We start from the raw sequence: 17,367 nt of genomic DNA, 5'->3' as shown, positions 1-17,367 counted from the left end.
CGCTTCCATACACATACAGATTTTCAAAGATGATCAAGAACTTTATCTGAATGGAGAGGAATGCACTGAGACGCCAGATCATTCACTAATGTGTAGGCACATACAGTTACACGGTTCATGCAACAAACACCGACCAAATATGGCTTGCGTGTTGCAAGGCACACCAGTTCCTGCTATCATCCCCACGTTCAAGTTCTTGGAAAATGGTAGTTATTTGATGCTCAATAATGAAGATTGTTCTGGGTTAATTAAAAGTATTCATTTTATCGTAACAGTAAATGAACGGGTTATTTGCTGCAGAAATGTTCTATTTCCTCCCACACATGAACATAGGGAGTTTTCAATCTGGCCACAAATACCAACCTTGGCAGCACATTTCAACGGCATGGCAAGAATAAGAGCTATTTTGTCTCAGAGAGAGGTGGCCTTGAGTTCGGCCCGTGAAACTTTCGTGCTTCACACAGCGAACACCCGTACAGAGATGCAGACCCTTTTAAATACAGATTCGCCTTTCCATTTCAGCAAGATGGTTCGGACTATCTCTAACGCGTCCTCCACAAAAGGCCTGGCGCACTTTTTTAAAATTGTTACCAGTGGTCTCGTGACTTCATTTGAGAAAATCTTTGGAGTCATCCCTGCTTTCTTACATTCTATTTTTTCCACTCTGCTTCGTGGATTCCCATTTTTACTTGCATTACCAGCGGACGCTCTTGTGCTTTTTTACATTTTTAAATATGGATGTCCCTCCTGTGCAAGCTCCCGCCCTGCAGCTGCTGACACTGTTCCGCAATCGCATGCTAGAATATTATGGCACAATGCCGTTGGCGATATTAAGCACGGCATATGGATTATCTTTTCTATGCTGATGTGATTCCTTCAAATCTAAGACACTAAAGTATCGGCACGCCCTAAACCAACACAAAGAGACCTTCTTAGCAAATAATATATTATGTGTATTAGGGAGGGTGAGATATAAGCAGCCGCGGGCCGTGGAGGGAGTTACGGTGGGGCAGGGATGCGGGGAGGGGGAGGGGCAGGGTGGAGCCCTCTCCACCCTGCCCCTCCCCCTCCCCGCCTCCCTGCCCACCGTAACTCCCTCCACGGCCCGCGGCTGCTTATAAGTGTTGCTAACTCTTATTCATTTACAGCATGTTAACATACTGTCACCATTCGCTTTTTATGTACTATTGACTATGCTGGTAATTTTGCTACTGATAATATGTGTACTTGTATAATCTAAGATACTACGCCTGAGAAGACGGCATTAGTAAATAAACATTTCAAATACACATGTGTTCTTCTTAACTCCATGTTCTCGTTTCTAAGAAATATATAACGACCGACTGTTCATGAGTTCCACGTATCCTGAGGTACTATAAGTTCATATTCTGGATTGTCTAAACATTGAGAGTTTGTTATATCCAATGTGACACTGTACCTAGCTTGCTAAGGGGTTTTGATTACTAAGGTGAGTTTTGGGACACCCTAATTCGCCGAGGTTCCAATCCTCTGTCCACAGTTCTGTGTCAGAACAGAAACCCTGCGACAGGGGCACCCCTCAACCTTACTGGAGCTTCATCACACTTGCGATACAACTCCAGCAATGCGCCAACTTTACGGCACAAATACGTCACGCATCTGTGCTGTTTTTGCCCCATGATGCGCCGCATTGTAAATGCAGCACACCATAGGTGACGGAACAGCGGCACAGAATGACTAACACATCCCTGGTGATGCGCCAGTCATCATAAATCTATCCCTATGCTTCTTATCTTGTTAGAGATAAACCGCCATATGTATCATCAAAGTTTTTTGCATTTCCTAAATAGCGAACTTTAAGGAATAAATAGCGATTCTTTACCATTCCTAGTTTGCGATGACCTATTTGCTAATTACAAATTACCCATTCATTTCCATGCAGCAGGAGGCCCATAGGAATGAAGGTGCAATTTGCGATTAGCAATTACCTCATCGCAAATTACGAATTTTTCCGACGGTGCAGGGGTGTCTCAAGAACACCCTGCTGCACCCCTGAAAAAGAAATTTGGGGTCATATGGCGCACATAAATTTTGAAAACATTCCTTTACCTCAAAAACGATTTTCAACTCATAATTTGAAAACACTGCACATGGGGAAATGACTTAAAATGTCCTTAAGACACATAAAAGCATTTTTTGATTGCCTTTGCAGCATGTTTCAGTCACCTTTAACATGCCTATGTAACGGAAACATTCAAAATCTAAATTTGCCATGCACAGGTGGGAGCATATTTACAAGCAATTTGCTCCACAGACAAACTTCTTACATTGAAATGGGAAAAATAACATCAGAGACTCTCAATTACCTTATAAAGAAGCAGACACCATTATGTCCTTCTCATCAATATTAAAACCATTGCTTTTTCTCAAAAACGATTTACAAGTCATAATTTGAAAACACTCCACAGCTCCTATGCACATAAAAGCCCTGTCAGTACTAATACTTCACATTTTCTCCAATTACAATTTCTCAAAGAAACAAAATCTATTTGTGAAACACTTGAGACAAAGCAACATTTGAAAAACACAACTTTCTTCATAATTTTCTCCTTAAAGCACACTATTTTCTATCTAAATTAAAGAAATCTTTTCTCACCTTAGCAAATACTTTGAGTTTCAAAACAGTCTCAGAAACACACCAATTTGTCTTCAGCAGAGCAAAAGGTATGCACTCCAGAGTCTGCAGCTATCAAAAGCACAGAAATGCTGTAATTCCTCACACATATCTCTCATGTCACCCAATCAAAACCCTTCCCTCACTTTTTTTCAAAGCAAAACCCTTCCCCCCTCTGCCCCCTCTCTGCTTTTTCTGCATAGCAACCACCTCTTGCAAGACCTCTCACACAACAATGTTGCAATTGAACTCTGAACTCTCAGTGCACCTGCATATCCAGAGCATTCTTTCATTTAATGATTTTTTCTTCGCCACTCAAAATACATCTTTCAACGAACTCATCCATGCACACTAACTTTCTGTTTTCAGCAATCAAAATCCACCAATCACTCTTACTGCTTCATTAACACAGAAACTCCTCAGTTTTTTTCATTTTACACTCTCATTTTTTCAACTGCCATTTCATTGCCACACTTCATCTGACTGCAGCAGAACCTTCTCTCACCATGTTTTCTGTCTGGATTGTTGGACATAGTTACATATATTGGGCTCAAAGGTACGCTGAAAACAGGAATTTACCTAACCTCAATTTACAAGATGTGGAAATTAAGTGGTTTGGCCACAGAGGATTAAAATGTCACCAATTGATACCATTGGTGAAAACCTTTATGCATTTGCCAAAACCTGACCTGTTAATTGTGCACTGTGGAGGTAATGATTTGGGCACTTTGACTGGGGTAGGTCTGGAAATGCTTTTAAAGGACACCTTTGAGCAATTGATGGCACTTTTTCCTCAGACTGCCTTGGTATATTCAAATATATGCCAAAGACAGAAATGGAGGTGGTCGAACCAATTTTGTCCACAAATTGAGAAGTCGAGGAAGCATGTAAACAAATCTGTTTCAGCTTACATGAGAGACCATGGAATGGGCTCCCTGTACAACAATAACTTGCGTTACTACATGCAAGATATCTACAGAGGAGATGGAGTTCACTTCTCAGATGAGGGCAACAGAGTTTTCACTCTGAATTTAAGAATGTGCATTGGTACCTACTTATAAGTACCTAAATGTACCATAAACCCAAAAGCTCTTCTCAGAGCTACCCTACATCTGATCACTCACAATTATTATTTTACTCTAACTTTTTTCACTAATTTTCAAGAAAGTACGCTCCCCAGAACGCTTCCCGGTTCGCGAACCGGGAGCACTCCACGCAAAAAAACTAAAAAAACTGTATATTTTTTTTTGCCCTGCGAGACCCCTTCAAAGCCTCCACATCAAACCTAGGGGGTCAGGGACGATCTACTATGCCCCCTTATGGTCATTTGCCCCTTCGCTTTGGCCTCCTCTTGTCTCTCGATCCTACCGAGAGACAAGATGGCGGCCGCTACGGACTGTTTGGAATGTTTACAGACGCCGAAAAACCAATCAGCTTCGCAAACCTCCGTAACGCGAAAAGTACGCGAAGCGGAGCGCTGTTACAGATATATATCTTTTTTTGAACGTTAATTTCTCAAAATCCACTGGAGCACATATATTGAGACCTAGCAAAGGCACATCGGGCTACCAGTCCCTACAATTTTGCCAAGTTTCGTGCAAATCCATTCAGCCGTTCGATTATTATTATTTTTTTTTTTTTTGCCCCGCGGGGCCCTTTTAAAACCTCCACATCAAACCTAGGGGGTCAGCGAGGATCTACTATTCCCCCTTATGGTCATTTGTCCCTTCGCTTTCGCCTCCTCTTGTCTCTCGATCCTACCGAGAGACAAGATGGCGGCCGCTACGGACTGTTTGGAATGTTGACAGACGCCGGAGAACCAATCAGCTTCGCTTCACAAAGCTCCGTTGCGCGAAAAGTACGCGTCCTGGGACGCTGCCAGGTCCGCTGTTACAGATATATATCTTTTTTTAAACGTTAATTTCTCAAAATCCACTGGAGCACATATATTGAGACCTACAAAAGGCACATCGGGCTACCAGTCCCTACAATTTTGCCAAGTTTCGTGCAAATCCATTCAGCCGTTCGGGCTAAAAGTGAGGCCAACCGCCCTATGGAAATTAACATGGGAAAAACGCGTTTTGGGACCCCCCTTTTTTCTCGGCCCCCCCTTGACGAACCCCCCCAAAATTTTCAGGGGCTGCTCAGAAACAAAATGTGCCATTTTCCTGAAAATTTCAGCCAATTCCGTCCACAAACGCCAAAGTTATTAGACATAGAATTTTCAAAAATCCCATAGAGAAAAAATCCTAACTATATATACCTACTGGCGACCGCCAGTAGGTAATATATATATATATATATATGTGTGTGTATATATATATATAGCAAAGGAGGAGAGTGTGGGGCGCAACAGGGAACAGGGATAGATATTTGAGGGACGCAAGCAGCACAATAGAGAATGCAAAAAATACATGCACTATCACAGTGTGTTAGAAGAACAAGAAAAAAGAGTTCCCCAAATATGAGCAGTGGAAGGATACAAGTCAGTCAATTAAAAGGATGGTGAAGAGGCTATTCTCCAGGGAGGGACAAATCCAAGACAGGAAGGGAAGCCTTCCAATAAGAAGCACGCAAATGAGAGAGGCAATAAAGCCAACCATGATAAGCAATGGGCAGACACTAAGCCCCCTGGAAAATTTTGGTATGGTCCACAAGATGTCTTTCACCAACAGATAGCTAAAAACGGCTGGTAGGCGAGACCTTAACAGCACATTTCATGGACATTGTGCATGTGACTCTACCCCTATTTCATCTCTTTGCTCTTCAACCACAGAAACAAAACTAAAATTAAAAAAAAAAACTTTCAGGTTCCTTCAAATGACCACCTGGCTGTCCCATTCCTACTTAGCTGTCCCCATACATCTGCGCCCCCTAACATACCTAGCAAGCAGGAATTCCGTAGGAACTACAAGGACATCTCAAATAATTCCCTCTCTCGGTGGGCATCCAGCTGGTGTCCATCACAGGAAGAAAGTGCCTCCACAGCTGCAATGCAGTTTGATAGAACCATGATGGAAGCTCTAGATGAACTAGCCCCTTTACAACCCTGCCGACGTACCAGGAAAAGGCCCTCAGCCCCTTGGTTCTCTGAACACCTTAGACTCTTGAGACAGGAGGTAAGGAGACAGGAGCGCCTCTGGCACACAGGATGGGACCTAAAAGATAAGGAAGCTCATAAGATCCTGCTTAGAAAATACAAGGCCGAAATTATAAAAGCCAAACAAGAGCACTTCTCGACCCTGACAACTTCATTGTCCTCCCCTAAAGAGCTCTTTAGGGTTGTAGATTCACTTATAACCCTCCAAACCCCGGATCCTGTAGTGGCGTCCCAAGAGCTTTGTAATAACATCGCCTCTTTCTTCCAGACAAAAATATCAGATATCTACTCTGCCTTGGAGTCACAAAAATTGCTCATGAGCGGGCCCCCTGTCTTAGGGGCTATGGATCCCGCCCCGGTAGAAATATCTTTCCCGGGAACCCTAGACTCTTTTCCCCCTCTCTCTGTGGACACGCTTGATAGCCTCCTTAACAAAACTAAATGAGGCTCTCCTCTGGATGTGTGTCCCCTAAGGATTCTTAAACAATGCAGAGAAATTCTCTTTCCTCCTCTGGTAGACATCATGAATAGAGCCATGAGAGAGGGCGTCTTTCCCATCCAATGGAAAAGTGCGGTTGTAAAACCTCTTCTAAAAAAGCCCTCCCTGGATCCGTCGGTCCTAAAAAATTTCCGGCCCATTTCTTTACTCCCTGCTCCGGCAAAAATGCTAGAGGCGCATCCCAATGCACACCTTGCCGCTTTTGTTGAGAGCTCGGAATGTCTCGATCCCTCCCAACATGGTTTCAGGAGGGAACACAGCACTGAGTCAGCCCTCACCATAGTGTTGGATAATATCCGCACTCGTGTTGATGAGGGCCAGACCACCCTCCTGATCCTTCTAGATCTGACAGCGGCTTTTGATACCCTCTCTCCCTCAGTACTAACATCTCGGCTGAGGGAGATTGGGGTGCGTCGAGCAGCCCTGGATCTCCTCACGTCTTTCCTCACCCATCGAGTGCAAAGAGTGAAGCTGGGGGAGTATCTATCTCCATCCCTTCCTGTGCAATGTGGGGTCCCTCAGGGGTCGGCCCTTAGTCCGACCCTTTTTAACATCTACGTGACCCCACTTGCCAGGCTTATTAGATCCTATGGGATGGAGATAGTTCCTATGCGGACGATACCCAGATCCTGGTCTCTCTCTCCCACGCTAGCGTCCCGACTGCCCCCAATTTCAGATCTTGTATTGAGGCGGTCGGTAAATGGATGATCCTAAATTCGCTCAAACTAAATGGAGAGAAGACTGAGGTGATGGTGTTCGGAGGGAAAGAGGAAGTATGGTCTTTCTGTTGGTGGCCAGACTCACTAGGAGCCTGTCCCACCCCCACCTCCCCCGCAAAAAATCTGGGGGTTATGATAGACCCTGCCCTTGACATGGGTAAGCAGGTTAGCCGAACCATCTCTACCTGCTGGGGCATTATCCATATCCTTAGGAGGATCAGGCACTATCTTTCCTTACAGGCAAGGAAACAGCTGGCTGTTGCCCTTATCGGCTCCAGAATGGACTACTGTAACGCGCTGTATGCGGGCTTGAAAAAGAGCCTTCTGCAGCGCTTACAGGTAGTCCAGAATGCCGTTGCAAGGTTTGTTCTGGATCTTCCCAGGCGCACCTCAGCCACAGCGGCTAGAAAGCTGCTACATTGGCTCCCTATTGCGGCGCGGATCCACTTTAAGACCGTATGCTTGACATACAGGGCTTCGGCCAGAAATAGCCCCACCGGTCTAGGATCTATCCTGTCCCGCTATTCTCCCCCCAGGAATCTCCGGTCCTCCGGCAGACTCCTGCTAGCGGCCCCCCGTTTCAGGAGAGTGAAATGGGGTGGCAGGGCTTTCTCCACCTTGGCGCCCAAATGGTGGAATGCTCTTCCTCTGGAAATAAGATCACTACCCACCTTTCAGGCATTCAAAAGGGCTTTAAAAACACACCTCTTTGCGCAAGCGTACCTGTAGTAATGTAGCGTTTCCCCTTTTGATCTGTTTTGTTAGGCGCCTTGATGCCTTCGGGTTATTGTTTGCGCATTATACATTTTATTCATTCATTCATTCATTCAAATCAATAAAGCAACAACTTACATTTTTAAACACATTTAAAGTCTCATAGAAACTGTGTGCAATATTTTAATGAACCTAAGCCGTTGTTTCCTTTATTAAACACAGTATTGAAACGGTCCTGAAGAAGTATCCTTTCCCTGTAGCTGTGAGAGCCGCCCAACCCCCTTCTTGCTGCGAGAGCTCCATGTGCATTGTTTGCCCATTTCAAAAATTGCCATCTTAGACAATACAGTCTCCACAACTCAGCACTCTTAGCTTTTAACGCAAACACTTATCTTGTACTTTCGAATCTCGTCCTTTCCCTTAGAGTTGTGGATGCGTAAAATCGTTCATTATCTAAAAAGAAAGCACTGAAATGTCTCCCTTTAGCTGAAAGGATTGCATTATCTTTCAAATTCTTGTTTTGCTTCTGTTTACATTTCTTCGATTCTTAACAGTGGCTCCTTTGTCGCAACTGCTGAATCAGTTTTCAGTGTGACTACTTCTTAAATTGTTAAGCCTCCTGAGCATCAGTGTAATGATGCAATGGCACAGATGGGGTTTATCTTCAGGTAACCAAAAGGTCTGAGCACAAACTATTTTAAAACTGCAACCTTTCTCATTAGTGAGCTCACTAGAACAGGGGTCTCCATCCTTTTGTGTAAAAAGAGCTACTTAAGTTCAATTAAAAACATTACGCGCTGCTAATATTATTAGTGTAGTAACAGCGTATACATTGGTGGCCACCTCATGCAACATTACCAGCAGTGATCCCCTCAGTGCATTAGGTGCGGTTTATTTATGTGTTTTCATAAAGTGTGAACTTTACCCGAAGGTGTCAGAGCGCGTTACAATAAAACCAGTTACATTGCATAAGGACTTCAGAATACACGAATTACTTAAAACATACGAAACAGATAAACTCTAAACTCACTAAGAATGTTAATAAGTACATATGTCTACAAGGGATACTAGCGGCTATAGTTACATATATAAAAGTTGCAAATTCACTCATGATTACATTTTAAGAAAAGTTGAAGCGATTATGGTTGGACAAATATATATTATATATTTACAGAGCCTGATCTTCTTACCATTGCTGGGGTTCTAGCGGTGCTCGTTCAGCCAGGCCTTCAGGGTGTTGTTGCACTCACGGGCGATGATCCTGGGAGGGATCCCTGAGCTGGTGATGGCCAGATGCCCTTCATGCTTGTTCCGGTTGCCTCAACATTTTCAAGGCAGCAGCAGAGATTCCGAGAGGCCTACAGGTTGGCAATGGGGGTACGGGAGTTCGCCTTTGTGTTGCTAAACTCAGCACACAGACTGGGGATCAAGATGGGGATGGTGGGGTGGCTGAGTGGGATGATCTGCGGGAGATGTCCAAGTCAGAGGGGGCTGTGGGCTCACCTTTGGGACAGAGTTGGTGCCTCCATGTCAACTGCGGTAGTCTTCCTGCTACCAGTCGGCTGGGCACAGAGGGGCACCTGTAGGTGATCCAGGGCCACACATTTGAAGATCAGTCTCCCAAACACAAGACAGCTGTGAACCGGTGAGCAGCACCCGCAGCTGACAGATTGCCAGCAGTAATGTAAACAAGTATTTGCAATGCAATAGGTCTCGCATTTGCGAGAGTTTGAGCTATTGCCATTGTAAATGGCAATGCCTTTTATATATGTGCTTTGAAAATCTGCAAGTGGTGCATAAACACACACTTGGTACCTGTTAGATCTGGGGGTCTCTAGTTGGCAATGGTATTCACCTTTGTCCAAATAGGGACCCTTACTTCTAAGTCAGGATAAGGGGATTACACTCCTTAATAACCCCTGCTCACCCCCTTGGTAGCTTGGCACGAGCAGACAGGCTTATCTCAGAGGCAGTGTGTTAAGCATTTGTGAATATACACAGTAATACAGTGATAACACTACAGATGGACACAACACAGGTTTCATAAAAATAAGTATTCTTTATATAGACTTAAACACAAGACCACAAACAACAAAAATCCACAATACTACACTTAAGATTACTTTAAAGATGATTAAAGTCTCTTAGTTCAAGTTGATGGTAGATGCGACAAAGTTCTCAACAAAGTACCTGGATGCGTAACGCAGTGTAAACAAAAAGACTCGCAGAAGGGGAGATGCGTCGGTTCCGTGACCCGGGGGAATGGTTGCGTCCTTCCTCAATGCTCGCGCAGAGTAGGGGATTTGTCGTGAGCCTTACCGGTGCGGAGGTGATGCGTAGATTCTCAGCCTGCGGACCTGTTGTGGTGCGCAAGATGGCACCTTGATGCGATGCGAGAAGATGGCCCCCGTGATGCGGTGATGCGATGACGATGCGATGTCGCCCTGGCAGCCTTGCGGCGACTCTGTACTTTGGAGCCGCGACAGGCCCGGCGACGCGCTTCTCCGGCGATGCAATGGCGACTCTCTCGATGGCGTCACGCTTCTCCGGTGATGCGACAACAGGCAGCTTCGATGAACACACGCTTCCAGGGAGATGCAGCAAAGGCTTGCTTCTCCGGCGTTGCGATGATTTCTGCTGCGGCGGCGACACGCTTCTTCCCGATGCGTCGCGCTTCCAGCTCCCAGCGGCATGCAAGTGACTGGAGTCAGAATTCCCAGCAAGGAAATTCAGGAGGGAGCTGAAGGTGAAGTCTTGTGGCACTGAGACTTCAGCAGGAGGCAAGCACAGTTCAAGCCCTTGGAGAATATTCTGTAGATAGAAGTCCTTACAAAGTTTCTTCTCCTTTCCCTTGGCAATAAAGCAACCACTGTGGCCAACCCAGCAAACAGCACACTGGCAGAGGGGCAGTCCAAACTCCTGCAGCTTCCTTGGTTCTTCTCCTTAGCAGAAAGGTTTCTTGTTCCAGAAGTGATCTAAAGTCTGTGGGACTGGGCCCCAATATTTATACTCCAAAATCCTTTGTTCTCTGAAGGCAGAGAGGCCTCTTCCTAGTTCAAACCAGTTCCTGAGCACTTTGTTGACATGACTCTCCTCTTCCTTTCACTGTGCAGGGCAGAGACATCAGCCGCCCCACAGGAAGTGGAGCCAGCACAGGGGAGGGAAGATACAGCTCTGGAGCACTCTGTTGACAGGATTCCTCTTCTCCTTTCACTGTGCAGGGCAGAGACATGAGACAAGCCACAGGGGGTGGAGCCAGCATTGTAGAGGGAAGGCCCAGCCCTTTTCAGGTCCCAGGTGCACTCCCCCTCCCATCTGGATGTAAATCTCCCTATTCAACACTGGACTGTCCCAGACAGTCTCCTGGAATTTCCCCAGCCCTGTCACACACAAACCCAGACAAGGAATACACAACTCAGCAGAGGTGGGCTCAAATGGTTAGGCAAGCAAATACCTACTTTCTATAAGTGCTATTTTTAAACACAGAATATTAAAATAAACTTTACTAAAAGATGTATTTTATTATTCTGAGTTCAGGCATACTAAATTCGAATTTCTACCATGTTCCCTGAGTCAGTTAGTATTATAAGAATGTAATAATCTTCACTGCCCATTCTGGCCTATGAGAACAGGTAGCCTTCAATAGTGAAAAACGAAAATGGCTGTAATTCACTATTAGAACATGCTACACACATCAGAGCATGTCCTACCTTATACTTACAATGCACCCTGCCCTTGGGCCTACCATAGGGGTGTCTAATATGAAGCAAAGGAAAGGTTTAGGGACTGGCAAGTGGGTGCACTTGGCCAAGTCGACATGGCAGTGTTAGATTGCACACAGGCCTTGCAATGGCAGGTCTGAGACACTCTTTACAGGCTGCTTCTGTGGGTGGCACAACCAGTGCTGCAAGCCCACCAGCAGTATTTGATCTACAAGCCCTGGGCACACATGGTGCACTGTACTAGGGGCTGACAGTAAATCAAATAACCAATTGTGGAATAACCAATCAGTACATCAATTTAACATAGGGAGCACTTGCACTGTGGCACTGATTAGCAGTGGCACAGTGCCCAAAGCATAAATCCAGCAAAAACATATCAGAACAGAGGAGGCAATCAGTCAAAAAATGGAAGGGAGACTCACGGCAATTATGTCAGGTCTAACAGTATCTATAGTCCTTGCTTAAGAGAAGTAAGGCTGGCAGTAACTGTGCCTCTTTTACTGGCAGCCTAGCTTCTCGTAAGCAAGAATTATAAGTGTGTGTATATGCAAGGCTTGCAGGTTTGCGAAACACATAAATAAAAGGCATTGTCATTTACAATGGGTTACAGAATTCATTGACAAGTTTGAAAATATTTTTGGTTGGGCATGTTGCCCCAGAGAAGTGTTGCGGTTGTGTGACCTCTTTCCCTTTTTCATGTAAGTTCTATAAATTCTGTATGGGGAGGTGGATAGATGAGGGTGTGCGGGTCACTTTGTGTTTGTGTGTGTGTATACATGAGCACCCAAGTGTGTGTGTGCACATGTGTGTATGTGTGCACATATGTGTGCATGTGTGTGTGTGCATGTGTCTGTGTGCGCACATCTGTGTGTTGCATGCATGTGTGTGAATGTGTATGTGTGCATGTGTGCATGTATATGTATGCACATATATGTGTGCATGTATGTGTGTGCTGCTATCCTTAAAGTACCATTTCTTTGTGAGAGGAAACCTTGAACTGCTGCTGATATATTGTTCCTGTCCAGCGTGTACTTGTGGCACTTAAGAAACCCTTTAATCTGAACGAAATTGCTAACTAATGGTTTTGTCATAGTTTCTTTTCAGATTTCAAGCTGTCCTTTTCAGCGCCTTGGAATTATGCGTCACTCTAAACATATTTATTATAGCCTATAATAAATATGTTTAGAGTGATGCATAATTCCGAGCAGAGAAGACGTTTGGTGAACTAGGAACCGCCCTTCACCCTCCATAACATTGGCTGTCTGTTTACTGTTCAAGTGCAGAGTTGCAGGGACCGACTCATAGAAGTCACGCACTAAAATGGAAAGGCAGCAGCAGGCCACTGTTCCCTGTACGGTGCGCGCATGCGCACCTATGTCTCCTAGAGCGCGAAGTGTAATATGTGATGCGCACACATGCAGCTGAGGATCGTTCGTGCCTTAGCTGCCACGTCCTTCTGCAGTAGGCGGAGGTAGAGACCACCCAAAGTTTGTCAGCCAGTTGCTCCTGCTGCATTTCTTTTGTTTAAAAGGGCGCAGCTGCGGGGTAGATTGTGTGCCTTTTTTAAAGTAATTATGTAAATCGCAGTTCCCCTCATGAACTGCAATTAACATGAATACTTTCACAGAGGCACACAATCTGCCTTGCAGCCCTATTAAGAGATGAAAGGCAGCAAGTCTACAAGCATGATGTTTATTTTCAGAATCACCTGAAAGCATGCATCGTGCTGGTAGACTTCAGAGACGTTTTAAGGCATGGCCAAAGTGGGCTCTGGCCCAGTGTCCTAACCTTTCAGGGGAGCCTCCTGATAGTCTTGCCATGATGACCTTGAATAATTACTTAACAGATTGTTTTGAATACCATTAACCCTTAATTTATTTTTAAAGTGGGTGATGTGTGAGTCTATTATAGACATTCTGTTTATTTTTCATGCAACATGCATGAAAAGGTTTCTTTTAGATCGCAATAGGACCAAACATATGAGAAATGGTGTGTCACAGATATTATTTGCAGTATTATTAGTGAACTGCTGAAGTGGTTCAATATCAATAACACACATCACTCTCCCTGAACATTAGATGTAAACACATTTAGAATTCGGACAATTGCGCCTCTATACTGTCAGTGACCTGGCCTAAGAGGGCATGAAAGAGCTGAAATTAAATCATAAATATAAACCTGTTCTTAACCGGGGCCCCTAAAATAGATGGCCCAGCGCCCCCAAAATCCTTAAGATGTCCCTGGTAGACTTGCTGCATTTCTTTGGTTAATCGGGCTGCAGGGCCAGGGCCAGCTCTTGGGCGGTGGGATCGGTGCCACTGTACCTGGTGCTGACTTTGGGTGGTGACGCCATGTTTGCAGGTATATTATTGTTTTAAAAGCACCTACTGTGACGTTCTTTGCCTCCAGCAATTTTCATGCAATAATAAATATGTCAGGATAACTCCCAGAGTTTTCTCTAGTGGAAGTTTTAAGGTAGTGGAGAGGGTTAATCTGCCTGCTGCAAAGAACGTGACCCATGCAGATCATAAAGTGCATAGAATGAAAATACATTAGCGGGTTACTACTTTTGTCAGAGAGGTCATTTTGTTACTTGCAGTATTTAAGTTAAAATCCTAATATAGAACAGTAAACTATTAACTGTAATCAAAGAACTTCATGCATACTGCAAGGTATAGATAAAGGCGTTATGATTTTTCCCAGCCATTCATTATTCTAATGTTGCAAAAAGGGTTAATTTGGGTACAATTCTTATTAAAGAGAACCCCCAATCATGGTGTTACATTTTAAATTCCGAGTTTGTGCTTCTCCAGACCAAGCACTCTTAAATTATACTGCCTACCAGTATGGATGACATGTCACTCCTACACTTTGCTGTCCTTTATCTTATGTAACATTTCTTATACTGTGATTTACACACCTATGATTGATTGTCTGTTTAAATTGTGTGAAATGTAAAGTGCTCTGACACCCTACACTATTATGAGGTGTGCTATAAAATCAATTAAATGCATCTCAGAGAGAGTGGTAAGGGAGACTTATGGGGCACTGTTAAAGGGTGGTAGTGAGGGAATCCATGGCGGAGGTGGTCATTGGAGGGCATCAACAAACATTGTCACACAGGGTGCCACCAGCTCTAAGGCTGGCTCTGTGCAGTGCAGATTGCATGCCTCTGAGAAAGTATTCGTGTTAATTGCAGCATGTCATGGGCACTGCGATTAACATGAATACTCACACAATCTGCCCCACAGCCACGCCCTATTAACCAAAGGTATTGAAGGAACTGGTGATCCTCCACGTGCATCATGTGTGAAAAAGACAATGTGTTGTATAGCATTTTAGGACCCTAGTGTAATTTTCCCGATTCATGCCCTTATATAGGTATAAATCACCATACCCTTATATAGGTATTGAAAACATAACCATATTTAGACATAGCTCATGCAGTCCAAATACGGCTTGGCTACTTCCACTAGTTCCGAAAATCCACAACGATTTCTTGGAAAATTCGGCTTCAGCAGTTAGGGACTTCCCCTTGCTTGAATATTGATTTGTCCAAGAACTCATGGAGTTTTCAAAGAACTGAGACTCTTTGATGACGTTATTATGTCCAACTTTACGTCAAACTCGGCACCTTCAAGGTATAAATATGCCCACACTTGCCCTAGCAAACACACGATGGTTTGGAGCAGTTCGACTATCTACTTGCCAGACGCATCTCATTACAGCAAGTGCCGAAGGAAGTCAACCCTCCAGCAGACGCACTGAGAGAGACGCTCTTTTCTCTTGCGAAGAAATCCAGCTCCAGTGTTTCCAAGCTCCCCTTGCGGGGTGTTGGGAAATCGAGTCCTGAGACAGAGAGGTACCAGACCTCCTTCATTCTAAACAAAGGTACGGAGCTGATTAGACCCTAAGAGAAATCTTGGATAGATTCTTGGCAAAAGAATACTAAACTTATGCAACACCACACTTACTTCTTCCCTCGTACTAGACTTATGTTAGGTACATCGGGGTAGGCATATTTTAGAAGCACCAGTTGAGTACTTTTAGTCTTTATTTATTCATGTATGTATTTTATGGCTTAGAAACCATACCATGCTTTTACAGTATTATTTCATAATACTCTTCTTGCTGTACGCATTATACTTTACAGCCAGTATTACGATTGTAGCAGTTCATTTCTTCTGCATGAGAAAGAAGACTGTTCAATAAATACTTTTATTGAAAACGCCTGTCTCTCTATTTCTCTGCACCTCTGATGAAACGAAGAATGCACGATTTTCTGAGTAAAATATCTATCTATTGTTTCCACGTCTCTGAAGATCAGTTTTATCTTGGAGAAACAAAGTTGTCATGTTTATGCGGTTGTCAGAAACTAATCCCTTCTTGTTTATTCGAGAAAGCTTCTAGTGACCTCTGAGCTAGCTGGCACTCACACTTAAGTCTAATGTATTCAATAGCGACCTAGTAGACATAAGTCCTACGTCAAATCTATAGGATGTATTATTCCAATGCGCAGAGCTATAGGGAATATAGGAACTACACTACAAATGAGTGACAAATACAAGAAACCCACGGTTTTGCTGATGTAGAGTTACTCAAACAAATTTGACATGGAAACGTTGTGGCTTTTAGTGTACAGAGAATTTGCTCTCCAGCTACCTTCACACTATATTAATATCTATACATAATTTTTTGAACTAACCTATATGCCACTGTTTTAATCAGAAGGTATGCAAGAATGATCAATGGTATGACTGTTTCTTATAAGAAATTTCAGTAGATTGTTTGATGGAAATATAAACAAAACATGCTTATGTAATATTCCTCAGCCCTTGATGCATTAACCAGCTTCCAATCATTCTTTCCATGCAGGACCTCTGTGGCCAGATGCCTGATGTCGTTTTGCCCTTTCCTGTGCAAGTGTACATTCCACTGCTGCTGCAATGCATTTTGTGTTCCGGCTGCTCCACAGCTGTACAAGAACTACTGTTAGTTGTTGCTTCTGGCAGGCTTGCTGGTGCTACAAATGCTATGATTACTATGCTGACTTATGAGTTTGGTGGTGCAGGACCGCCCTCTCCCCTGCCACCAAATTTGTGTGAGCACCGCCTGCCAGATTTTGACTTTTTCATCACTGGCAAGCTGTCCCACAGCGGTGCCTATCAAAAAGGCACCGCAATAGGAATGCTAAAGCAAATTCCTGCAGGGCATGGACTGCCAAGTCCATGCCCTGCAGATACTGGAGGAGCATGCACACAGGGGGGCATAACATGTGCCCCCCTACATGTATCTCCAGGTATGCAATCTTGTATAGGCTCCCAACAGTTTCCCACCCTATGAACAGAGCTCCTATTGAGAATCTTTAATGAAATCCTATAATGGTACTTGGAGTCTTGTGCTTTTCTAAAGCCGAAGTGTACTTGCCTGTGTAAACCAATTCATGTCATGGTGTGTGTATCTAAATTGCAATCCTGCCGTAAGACCCAACATGTGGTGCTGTAGGAGTGGAAATGCGCTGTCTTTTCACTTTTTAAGCAAAGGTTTGGAGTGATTTTTGCACTGATATTTGTCGCTGCACCCACATGCGCTGTCTGGTTCTTGGCGTACATAGCTTTGGCTGCAGCACACAGAGAAAACAAATTAGAGGGAACATTGGACGTGGCAAAAAGTTACGGGATTTTTATACACATCTTCAGTTACCAGCTTGTCTTTAGCACCGCTAAAAATAAGAAAAACGTCTCCCCTTTTGAGATTCTTAATGTTTGAGTTGCTTCCACTTCAGCAGAGTGTAACATGCTTAAACTGCAACAACTGACAGCATGCAGCCCTGGCCGGCCTGTGCCAATTAAACTAGAACTGCCAGCAAAGGCCTTCTATCGAAAGGCAATTGGATACCTTTAATGTGACCATAAATGGCCTTTCTAACTCCCTGTATAACTTCCAGAGAATTATCTAGA

The sequence above is a fragment of the Lissotriton helveticus genome, chromosome 9 (genome assembly GCF_964261635.1).
Source record: "Lissotriton helveticus chromosome 9, aLisHel1.1, whole genome shotgun sequence".
Lineage (NCBI taxonomy): Eukaryota > Metazoa > Chordata > Amphibia > Caudata > Salamandridae > Lissotriton > Lissotriton helveticus.
The sequence above is the reverse complement of the archived record's forward strand: the minus strand, read 5'-3'. Positions refer to the sequence as shown.